This window comes from Macaca thibetana, chromosome 5 (assembly GCF_024542745.1).
Source record: "Macaca thibetana thibetana isolate TM-01 chromosome 5, ASM2454274v1, whole genome shotgun sequence".
NCBI classification, from domain to species: domain Eukaryota; kingdom Metazoa; phylum Chordata; class Mammalia; order Primates; family Cercopithecidae; genus Macaca; species Macaca thibetana.
The window spans coordinates 53,576,677-53,589,821 of NC_065582.1; positions in this window are offsets into that span (position 1 = coordinate 53,576,677).

A 13,145-nucleotide genomic window follows, 5' to 3' on the forward strand; every position below is an offset into this window, starting at 1 on the left:
TATAATTTTATTGACCCTTGTTTCCTATCTGTGAGTAATAAAATTTATTATTTTAATTCGCATGTGTTCTGTTTAAATGAATTTGTGCAAGTCAGTTGATAGTGATGCATGTTATTGGAGAGATGTTTAGAGTCTTTCCCTGGGGTGGATACCTGTGCCTGGTGAACCTACTTCACAATATGTTTGTGCTATTAAGGTAATTACATGTATATATTTTAAAATATCTTTGTTATAAACATAGAGTTAGAAAGCACTGCAAGACTGACAGTAGGAAAATAAAGCTTACTTCCTAATTGAATATAGTGAAACTTTTAGAGCAACAGCACCCAAAGTATGTTTGGCAAAACACAAATTCCCCGAGATGGTCTAGGAAAAATAGACGTGTAACATCAAATTCTTTGGGGACATGTGGCATGGAGTATAAGTGGAGACCATCACATTAAAAAGATATCAGATATTTAGGAAATGTGATCTTTGTGGTTTGGGGTCTGATTGGTTGTCGATGGCAGTTCCCAGATGACTGGCTTATGTAAGAAAACCTTGACTTTGAGTAGAGAAGAGTTCAGTGCTAGAGTGGAAGTAGGGTGGATAGCTCGGAGGATAGTATAAAATGAATTATCTAGAAAATGCATATTGTTAAAATTTACTTCATATCAAATCAAGGAGTAAGTAACCATATCAGACATTTTGGCATTATTCACATCATTAAATCTCAAACATTGATCGAATACTAGATATTAATATTAATATTAAGAATTTACATTATAACAGCTCCTAATCTAGATTAGTAAAACTGAAATTTATATTATCAAACTAAATTTACTTTGCGATTAAATCATTAGCCACAAAAATAATGGATAAAACAGGGATGCTTACTGTATCTAGACTTTATTCGATTTACTCTGTTTAAATATTTATGACAGCAATACTTGTTTTAGCAAGTTTTATTTGATTATAATACACATAGACCAATACTTCCCAAGTCTACATTTTCTACCCCATTTGTGCTTCTCATCACATTTTTCCTGGCCTACTTGTATGAACCTTAACTTTCCTCTATTTTGGGTTCGTTTTGTTTTGCCTTCCCTTTGCTTTTGTTTTTCTATCTTGTTTAAAACAGGGTCTTTCTATAATTTGCATTAGATTTCATTCACATCAGTTTTGAGCTCCTTTATCTATGTACCTTGTTAAGGAATTATTTCTCCCAAGTTTGGTTACATTCAAATATTGCTGAACTAAACAATGTTTTAACAACTGTAAAACCTGTGCATACTTTAGGTTTTCGATGGAATGAAATATTTACTACATTTCAGTTATAATAGTGCATTATTTTCAAACCCTTTTATTTTAATCAGTATGTTGAGTACTCCTTTAAAAATGTAAAAAAAAAAAAAAAAAAAAAAAACTAGAGAAAAGTGGGTTGGTGTTTGAACATAAGAATTTATTTGTTCTCTAATGCTGTATTATATTTTTAATACAATTAAATAGGCCTGATGTAAAATATTATTCAACATAGAAAATGCAAACAAAATTGTTTCACTGCAAATTTGGCTCAATTATTTTAAAGGTGGGAAGTATTTTATTCAGTTTTGGGTTTTAAGCCTTTTGTTTAAACTTTGAAACATTTCTATATAGTTTCAAGAAAATCAATAAGTGAATACAACATTTAGCAGAAAACATAAAAGCAGGTAACAAAAATACTGATATAAGCATTTTACATGTGTTAAATATAGTATTTTTAACATAGATACAAATTAAAATGTTTTGAGTAAGAAAAATCACTGATTAGTAAGCTCATTAATAATTAACATTAATTCAAAAATTCTTTTACTTAATTATTTTTTATAAAGTATCTTTTAAAAATTACCTGAAACTAATTTTTTCATTGGTAAACAATGGTAACATAGTCTGAGGACACCAATGTGCACATTTTTAATATACATAAAAACCTGCAGAGCTGGAACCAAGAAAAGATATAACTAAACTTTTATTTTAATAATTAAATCTAATCATTATTTTTGCCTACAGGACATACACTTCACACTATATAGTTTAAGGAAATTATGCATTAATTTTGATGTATAGTCATTAGGATAACTTTGGAAAAGCACATAATAAGATAGTGATAAATTGTGTTTTTAGGAATATCACTTAAATTTTCTTCATTCAGGAAATTTACTATTCATAGAACATGATTTGGAGCTTCTGTGATATTTATAAAATAGTTGGCATATATTTGAAGTAAGTTGCCAGATTTCTTTCTCTAATTCTGATAAACAAGGCTGATGGAAATAAACATACACACACACTGTGTATGTTACATGAACTTCCCCATAGCATTCTGCTAATCAGAAATTAATTTATGCTAATTAGATATTCTAAGACGACTGAATGCAGTCAGAGGGGAGATTAGGTCTATCAATCATTGAAATGATAATGTGAAAGCAATTAATTAATAAAAAAAATTCTTATCTGCTGGGTGCCAAAAGTTCTAAATAGTGATGCCTGTTCATCATAAGAGGCATAGTAAATAATTCCCAGGAATATTTCCTTTTCTCCATTTGTGTTAAACAATTGTTTTATCAATGAAAAGCTTCTTCAAGTTGCTTTCTACAGTGGAATAATTGAGGACAGGATAAATTGGTACTCAACATCCATTTCAAATATGGTATAATGAACATCCCATAGTCACTGAAGACTCATAGGCTTTGGATACAAATTCGAGTTTGCCAATAAGACACACCTGCAAATGTTTTGAAGGTTTAAGTGAGTCATTGGCATCCTCCTTTGATTTTGGTTGTTTCTTTCTGGCAAGCCAGGTTCTAGAGTTATTGGGGTTTTCTGCAGTGGTGTTTTTGTGTACTGTTATTAGTTTTGAGGTTCTGAAAGCCAATTCAGTACACAGCAGCTTCTAGATCTTGGGATCACAGCTGCTGTAACAGGCTCTCCAAGTCAGCAGTTCCAGGCTTGCACATCCCCTGTGGAGATGACTCCCCTGGACAGACAGTTTGTTAGTGCAGTTGTGGGAACAATTGTTGAGATCCACCAAATTTTCATCTCTTCTGATGATTTTGTGCAATCTTAAATGCATTTGTGTTTCAAATAGCTAGAGTTGTTTTTGTTTCCTGAAAATAATTACTGATGGTTCAGAGTTATTTTTTAGTTGATAGGTGGAGCTAGAGTGTAAGTTGGCGTGACATTGCAGCAAAAGTGTTGAAGCAGTGAGCAGAGTTTAATCAATGTGTGGAAGATTTTTGTGCTTTCTCTGTCCCACCTACTTCTGTGTATCCTACCTTGCATCATCCTGGCTTCATTATTATTCTATCATATATTTCAGTGTCCTCACACTTGTATTACAACAGAAGCAAACAATAAAACTATACTTTGTAGAGCTAAATCATCATCATCATAATGATGGCTAAATTATTATTTTAATTAGATTGAGTTTTTAATTTATTTTTAATAAGGTGTAACTGGCACAATTGAAACAACCATAGAGTCAGTCACTTGCTAAGTTATTGAAGTAGGTTGGGCATTTCAGACATTCAGATACACTATAAAACAAATCAGCTTAAATGATGGATAAAACACATATATTAGAATGTGAATTCCCTCAGTGAAGGGCATCTTTTCCCTTCTTTTGTTCACTTTTCTGTACTTAGGGCCCAGAATTGAGTGTGGCACAAAATAAGTACTCAGATATTAGCTGAGCGAAAGAATATATGAATGACAATTTGGTATATTCTCTTTGAGCACTTTTATTCACTAGAACGATGTCTAAGTGTGTCACTAGCTGGAGGATACAAACAGCTGTTGATGCTGAACAGTAGAGAATTCTAGTTGCTGCTTGAGATCCTATGAAATCAGAATGCTTGGATGTAGGCCTTACAAATATACATTTTAACAACGACAAAGTCTGAATGTTAATTATTGTGGTAAAACTTAAGACATGCTGGCCCTTTCATCACCTGTCTCTGCTTTTGCATTCTTTAAAAAATAAAATTTTGAAATAATCAATTTTCTGTGTTTCCCAATGATTTTGTAAAAACCTAAATTCATTGGTGTTTCAAGTAGCTAGAGTGAGAGAGTTGGCATTCTTATTTTCTCTATTAATAGACCACTTCAGACTTGGCTTTAGATTCTTCTTTTCCCATGAAATTTTTAACTTTATAGCCATCTGTGGGACAAATATATCATTGGTTCTCATCTTCCTAGGCTTATGCCAGCATATTCTCATTTTTTTTGTCACCTGTAATTTCTTCCTCATGTATAAAAATTACCTATTCTGCTTAGTTATGGACTGTAATATTCATAAAAGCACTATAACTATCAGCAGATTTGGTCAAAAATACATGCTTCAAATCTGTAGCACTTTTACATTTTATGTATCTTCTAGAAGACTACCTCTCCCAATGTAGGGATACTTAATCTAACATAAAGGAAAAACACTACTTAATACAAACTCCTATTATTTCCAGAGATTGAGAGCTAACCTGTTTATGACACCTGGTCAGTTCCTATTCTTGATGTTTTCTTCTTCAGGTAAAAATACAAACAAACTGCAGTGAAGAAACGGCACTAAAGTCAATCACCATGTAACCTTGATTTACTCACAATAAAATGTAGTTTCTGACAGGGCGTGGTGGCTCATGCCTGTAATCTCACCACTTTGGGAGGCCGAGGCGGGCAGATCACGAGGTCAGGAAATCTAGACCATCCTGGCTAACACGGTGAAACCCCGTCTCTACCAAAAAATAGAAAAAATTACCCGGGCGTGGTGGCGGGCGCCTGGCAGTCCCAGCTACTACTCGAGAGGCTTAGGCAGGAGAATGGCATGAACCCGGGGTGGGGGGAGCTTGCAGTGAGCCGAGATTGCGCCACTGCACTCCAGCCTGGGTGACAGAGTAGGACTCCGTCTCAAAAAAAAAAAAAAAAGTAGTTTCATTTCCCTACATTACCCTTTGTAAAACGTTTCGTAATTGGTCATTAAATCAGCTTCTAACTCCGGGTCTAAGTAATGATACAAAATTCCAGGATTCCAGTTCTAGTCTCCTTTTTTACCAGCTGTGTCACCTAAGAGTGGCTAATTTTTTTCTGTGTACCTCAGTTTTGTCATGGTAAATGGGGCAAACCTACCTGATAGGACTGTAAGGACTGTGAGTTAGTAAATGAAAGCTGGTTAGGAGGGTGCTTAACATACAGTAAGAATTATTCAGATATTTTTATGTTAATAAGCACACTATCACCCAATGTCACCTATACCATATAGCTATTTATTTACTTTCTCTGATAAAAATTCTAGTTATATTCACTTCATCAGCCTTTACCCCATAACATCACACACTTTCTCTCATCTCTCTAAGCCATTTCAATGTCAAATTGAATCCTGTGTTCTTTGTGATTAAGATCATAATTGATTTTTCTGAATTAAAAGATAATTTATTATATAGTAAAACTTACATTTAAAATCGAATTTGACACGTATTTTCAAGAATGTGCAATTCTTGAAATTTGGGGGTTCAGAGGTCTATGACTACACTTGTTTATTATGTTCTTCATATACAGTTGTTCTCATTTATTTATGGTTTGCTTTCAAGGTTTCAGTTACCCATAGTCAATTGCAGACCAAAAAAGAAAGGGAAAGAGACCACATTCACATAACTTTTATTGCAATATATATATTGTTCGTTGGTTGGTTTGTTTGTGTATTAGTCCATTCTCATCCTGCTGTAAAGAATTGCCCAAGACTGGATAATTTATAAAGAAAAGAGGTTTAATTGCCTCACAGTTCTGCATTGCTAGGTAGGCTACAGCAAACCTACAATAATGGTGGAAGGCAATGGAGCAGCAGTCACCTTCTTCACAGGGCAGCAGGACAGAGTGAGTGCAAGCAGGGGAAATGTCAGATGATTATGAAACCATCAGACCTCATGAGACTCACTCATTATCATGTGAACAGCATGGGGGAAACCGCCCCCATGATCCAATTGCCTCCCCCTGGTACAGCTATTGACACATAGGGATTACGGGAATTACAATTCAAGATGAGATTTGGAAGGGAACACAGAGCCAAACATATCAGCTCATTTGTTTTTTGAGACAGGGTCTTTCTCAGACTGAAGTGTAGTGATATGATCAAAACTCACTGCAGCCTGAATCTCCTAGCTCAAGCAATCCTGCCACCTCAGCCTGCCTACTATCTGAGAATACAGGCAAGCACAGCTGTGCCTGGTTAATTTATTAACTTTGTTGTTGTTGTTGTTGTTAGAGTCTGGGATTTCTATATGTTGCCCAGGCTGGTTTTGAACTCCTGGACTCAAGACATCCTCCTGCCTTGGCCTCCCAAAATGCTGAGATTACAGGCCTGCCCTGGCCAATATATTGCTATAAATTGTTCTAGTTTGCTATTAGTTTTTGTTGTTAATCTTATACTATGCCTAACTTATAAACGAAATTTTATCATAGTTATGTATATACAGGCAAAAACATAGTATATATAGCACTAGGTACTGTCCATGGCTTTAAGTATACACCAGAAGTCTTGGAATGCATCTCTTGTGAATAACAAAGGGACTAATTTATTCTATGTACTCAATTTTTTTGTGTGTTTGCCTGTTTTGTATATAGGTATCTGACAAAAATAGTTTCTAGTGCAGTTGTAGATCTGTCCCCTTTCTTTGTAATTCTGTTCATTTTTACTTCATGTTGTAACTTTCTGTTGGAATATTCCTTTTAATGTAATTTCAGAGCACCATTTATCTCCAATATCTATTTATTTTTAGTCTATTATCATACTATTAAAGCTATACTGGCTTCCTTTTTGTTAATATTTTGTCTTTATTGGTTAATCATTTTTAATTATATTTTTAATTTACTGTCACGTTTGTGTCATTAAAAAGTAGGAATTCTAAAAATTATCATCTGAAAATTCCTCTTTTAATCAACTAGTTAAATCTGTATTTATTCATAGTGATTACTGAACATTTAGATTTGTTATTGTTGGCTTTTTTAATACTTATCATGTCATTTTGTGTGTGTTGTGGAATAGTCTCTTATTTCCTTCTTTCCTGCTTCTTGTTACTTTGATAACTTTTTAATTTTTACTGTCAGATAATATTTCCTGTGTTTTATAACTCTGGAAGTTAACTACTTTAATATAATACTTAATCTTCTTTCTTATATTTTTAACATGTATGTTTAACTAAAAATATCATGAAGTCAATCAACCTGTCTATGCTCCTCCAGTACTTTGAAATTCTACTATAATTTATAATTCTCATATCCCCTTTCAGTCTGTCATGTTATTTATTTATAATATATTAGTTATTATTTCTTTTAAGATAACAACCTTTTAAATGATTTTTATTTATATTTATCTAAACATTTAGTTTTAGCCTTCCTCTTCTGTAGAATTTTTTGGTATCTCAATTTTTCCTGGAGTTAGAATTCTGTATTGTGAAGCTCCTGCTTTAGTTTTTCAGCAGGGATCTGGTAATGTTAAATTCTTTTTGCTGAGAATAAACTGCTTATTCTACAATGACAATTTAACTGGAACACTGGTTACATTTACATGTTTGTTTTTTATCTTTTCAAGTTCTGTACAATGTAACCAGCTGTGGATTCTGTTGTTTTTGTTTGTTTGCTAGTTTTTATTATTTTGCTCAAAAGTTATTTATCCTTCAACATAGGAGTAAAGATTTATCTATAACATTCCATTTATACAGCAATTCTGGAAATTTCTCATATACTATCTACTGTATTTAGCCTAATAGCCTATGAAATCTCAATTATTGCTATCATAGTAAGTATATATTAGACCTTCACTATCTAGTCCACATTTTTATTAATATTTTTCTACATTTTATTTCTTTCACTTTGCAGCAATTTGATTAAGGACCTCAGCTCTATTTTCTAGGTCACTATTTCTTTGGTAGTTAATCAATCTAATTTTAGTTTTGAAGACTAAGTTATTCCCGCCCTGAAGTTCTATATGTTTTTCCTTTTCAAATCTGGCAGGTAGTTTTAACCAAACTTGGTGTTTCTGGTTAGCCTCTATCACTTTCCATACTGTCTATCTTCATTATAATTTAGAACATTTTCATTTGAAATGTTACCTTCCATCTCTCTCCTTCCTTACCCTTTAAAGTCAATTTTAGAACTATCATTAGTCTTTACAAAAAAAACATATTTTGGTTTGATAACACTTTACATTGTAACTTTGTTGTACATATTTCTATGCTTACATACATTGTTTCATTCTCTACTCTTCAGAACTTCTTAACATAAATGTATGTCTTGTTAATTCTCAATATTCTTCTTTCAATATAAGCATTTCAGGTAATTGCAGGCTCTCTAATTTCTATTTTAGTGGTATTTTACTCATTTTTATATGTACCCTTTTCCATTTAAAGTAATACATATTTCATTTTTGTTATGACTTCTTTGTTAGGAGTTTTGTGATGTCTTTTTTAAGTGGTTTGAAAAATCATTTTTTTCTTATTTCAAGCTTAGACAATTGTATTTTGATAAGCCACTCTAGATACTAATTCTGTGAAATTTTTTGATATTTTATGGTCAGAATTTTTTTTTTTTTTTTGAGACAAAATTTATCTCTGTCGCTCAGGCTGGAGTGATCTCAGCTCACTGCAACTTCCACCTCTCAGGTTCAAGAGATTCTCCTGCTTCAGTCTCCTGGGTAGCTGGGATAACAGGTGCCCACCACCACACTTGGCTAATTTTTTGTATTTGTAGTAGAGATGGGTCTTCACCATGTTGGCCAGGCTGGTCTCGAACACCTGGCCTCAAATGATCTGCCCATCTAGGCCTCCCAAAATGCTGGGATTACTAGGGCGAGCCACCGTGCCTGGCCTCAATATTTTTTGGTCAGATTTTCAAAATAAATCCCCCAAGATGACTTGGCATCACCTGCTGTTATGTGTAACCAGATGCAATTTGATATACAATTTGATAATAATTGCAAAAATAGCAAAAAATGTATAATCTGCTTTTATCAAATTGATTAGCTCAATAGTGTTAACTAATGTTGTTCAAAGTTTAATACATCATTGTTTTTGCTTTGTTTTATTACCTGTCGATTCCTAAGAAGTATGTTAAAACTACTCTTTATGAAAATACATTGTATTTTCTATCCTATTTTCTAAGAGACTTTTATTTTAGCTTGAATTACTAGGTAGATATAGGTACACTTTTTATACATTCCTAGTAAATTGAAATTTTAATTGTTACTTTGTGGCACTCTCTCTAGATCTCACATAGTAATACTCTTTTGAAAAAGCTCTTGATGTATAAAACAACACAGAAAATTGCACAAATCAAAAATAAAGAGTTCAATAAATTTCTACAAAGTGAATGTATGATTGTAACCAATACTTAAATAAAAAGGTAGAAAAATACTAGAGTCCCAGAGAACCCCTAGTGTACCACCCATCAGATAAGAACTGTGAAGAGTTTTAGATTTTACCTTTTTCGTAAGTTGACAAGTAAACATTTTTTCATGTTACTCGTGCTTTAAGATATATATTAATATCACATTCTCATTTAAATCTTCAATCTATAAGCAGCTATTGACAATGAGCACTTTTTCGTCTATTAATGGTTCTTTTACTTTTAAAGTTTTTCACATATCTGGTGCGAATGCCCTGGATTTATGGATCACCTTAGGGACCACTGACATTTTTATAATATTGACTATTTGCAATCCATAGGTATAATAATTCATTACTTTTTCCATTAATTTTTTTAACTTTCATTATTTTTTTATCTTCCATTAATTTTTAATCTTTATATTATTTTCATTAATAATTTGTAATATTTTGTATAGGTCTTACAAATTTTTATTTAATTTATTTTTAGGTATTTGATGCTTTGATGTTATTAAAATGTATTGACATTAAATAGTAGTTTATTTTTACTTGTTAATGGTATGGAAAAACACAATAAATTGTATAGGTAACCTTGAATCCATCAACCTTCCTAAAAGTACTTATCTATTCAAATAAGTCATTTGTAGATTAATTGGAATTTTACTTACACAAGTATGTCATCTATAAAAGTTCTTTCTGTCAAATCTTACGTGTTTTGCTTCTTTTCCTTCCTTATTGTACTATCTAGAACCTCCGTATACTATTGAATAGAAGTAGAAATACCACTTGTCAAGTTCACATCTAGTTCTTAGTGGTAAACATATTAATGAATTAGTAACATATTAATAAATCCTACAAATTATACTGTTCTCCCCAAAATTTTTGTAGACAATGTATTAGGTTAAGAGAATGATTTATTTCCAGTATGCTAGTAATAATGACATTGACCGGGTTCTTAAATTTTAGCAAATAATCATTCTGCATATCTTTTGTTATAGTAAATTAGGTTGATTGACTTTCCAAAGTTTACAGAACCTTGAGTTTCTTGAATAAATCCAAATTTTGTCCTGATGTTTAATCTTTGTTTTAATTCACAATTCTAACATTTTTTATAGATGTTTGCTTTTTGAAGGATTGCCTTGTAATTTTTTTTTTCTTCCTTATAATATTCCTGTCAAGTTTTGGCTGCAATGTTATGTTGGCTTTACAAAACAAGTTGCAAAATTATCCCTACTGTTCTATTTTCTGGAAAGTGTTTATGACAATAACTTTTTAAATGCTTGGAGAAAATACGCTTTGTTATTTTCTCATTTCATTTTCCATATCCCTGTTTTTCTCAGAGATTATGTTTATGAAATCAAATTACTCCATTTAGTATTCATTTTTAAACAAATCTGGCTATACATTGTCTGTTTTCAGTTGTCCAAAATTATTTGCTGTTATTTATAAAGGCTAAGTTTTGCTTGGGTATAAACTTACTTCAAGACATTAAAAAGATCATCCCATTGAAGTCTGGCTTCTATGCTTATTTTGAAAACCCATTGCAAGTGCTACTGTTGTTCTGTTGTTCATTTAATGGCAATGTGCCATTTCTTTCCCTGTGGATATTTTTAATATTCACTCTTATCTTTGCTTTTGATCTGTTTTACTATAATAAGGCTAGATTTGGTTGTATTTAAACCTACTCTTCTTAGGGTTTGCTTATCATCCTGAATATGTGGCTTGACTTTTTCTCATAAGTTTGTGATGATTATTTCTTTGAGTATTGTTCCTTTCCCACAGTCTATTCTCTTTTCCTACAATTCCACTAATACCAACATGAGAACATTTGAGCATGCTCCAAATTTGTTTCTTTTTCATTTATTTCTCTCAGTACTTGAGGTTCTGCATTTTCTAATTTCTTATCTTCCTCTGTCTGATTCCATGTCCAATTTCCAATATTTAATTGAACTCATCCATTAAGTTCTAAGTATTAGTTAGTATGTTTTAAGAGTCTTTTAATATATTCATATTCTCTTGTGAACTCCCAATAGTGCCAACTATTTTTTAATTATTTTTAAAGACTTTCATCAGACTTACATGAATTCCACATATTTTTCTTGTATTTGCTAGCCATCTGGATCATTCCTAACACTTTATATTATGATTTTTTTCTGCATTTTATTTGTAATATGTTAGATATGAGATACATGTTCTTGCTTAGGTAAATATCTAATATTTATTTTTTTTTTAAATTTTGCCCTCAGAGTTGTGTACATAAAAATAATGGAAGTTCTAGACAATTGTTTCTTTTCTCCATAAAGGGCCTATTTTCTTCACTTCTGTCTGCAATTGAGCTAGGTTGGGTATGTTTTGGCATTTGAGTAGACTAAAGTGATCTCTGCTTTGCTTCTGATTCTCAAGCAAGCATCTGAAAAACAGGGCAAAATTCAATTTTTCCATCAAAATATTCCACCTTAGCTCTTAAACATTCAGCCCCATTCAGGTTCAAAATCTTACAAGTATCTTCAGGGGGAAAGTCATGAGTCTGCCGCAGGTATTAAAAATGTTTATTACATAAACAATAAAAGTTTTTACTTGTGTGTGTACATGTTACAATTGCTGACATTAGCCTATGCTCTGTGCTTATACTACATCCTTTTCTCACACTTTCAGCAATATATAGCTAAATTACAATAGTTCTGGAAAAAGAGAGACTCTGTGAAAAATTATGTCCTAAAAAATTAAGAAATATTGTTTATGAACAGCAACCTTCTACCTAGAAATAGAAAATTAAGTTAAAATCTTGGTTTTAAAATAATACGTGTGAAAATTCTATATTTCTGTCTGCCTTAGCCCAACATCAGATGCTTTGACCCCCTGAATGTACCCTACATTTTGTGCTGTAATGTTGCACTTACGAACAAGTCTAAGGATATGTATACCCTTATACCCTCAAATTTTCTAGCTAATTTGACGAAACTTATTTCAACGTAATTTTTCAAAGTGTTGTTTTTAAAGTGACATTATTATTTGCCTCCCCAGAGTAAGCAACAATTTAATAGTTTGGTATTATATCCATAATATTTAATCATAACATGTTAGATGAAAGATACAACTCGTTAATATAAACTACAAACTCAGTGGTGGATTTGAATGTGAATTCAGTATCTGACTTTATACTCAAAATCATTGTGAAACGCTGCTTTGGTTTAAAATCCTACTGCATTTTTATTACCCCCTTTCTCATTCTCAGTATGGAACCTGATGTTGTATCATGGTGACATGGTGACACTTCCTTTTTTTTTTTTTTTTTTTTTTTTTTTCTTGAGACGGAGTCTCGCTCTGTCGCCCAGGCTGGAGTACAGTGGTGCGATCTCAACTCATTGCAACCTCCTCCTCCCGTGTTCAAGCGATTCTCCTGCCGCAGCCTGCCGGGTAGCTGGGATCACAGGCACGCGCCACCACGCCCGGCTAATTTTTTTGTAATTTTAGTAGAGATGGGATTTCACCGTGTTAACCAGGATGGTCTTGATCTCCTGATCTCGTAACCCGCCTGCCTCGGTCTCCCAAAGTGCTGGGATTACGGGCGTGAGCCACGGTGCACGGTGGACACTTCCGTTCTTTAGTAATAATAAAGGGTATGTGAACACATGCAAACGCTGACTTTGACATATTAAGTAATACACCTAATGTATTCCATGTGTTTTATAAACAAATTAAGAATTAAACAAAAAAAAGTAAGGTATTCTTTTACCTGCATGTTTATAGTTTAAAGATTTT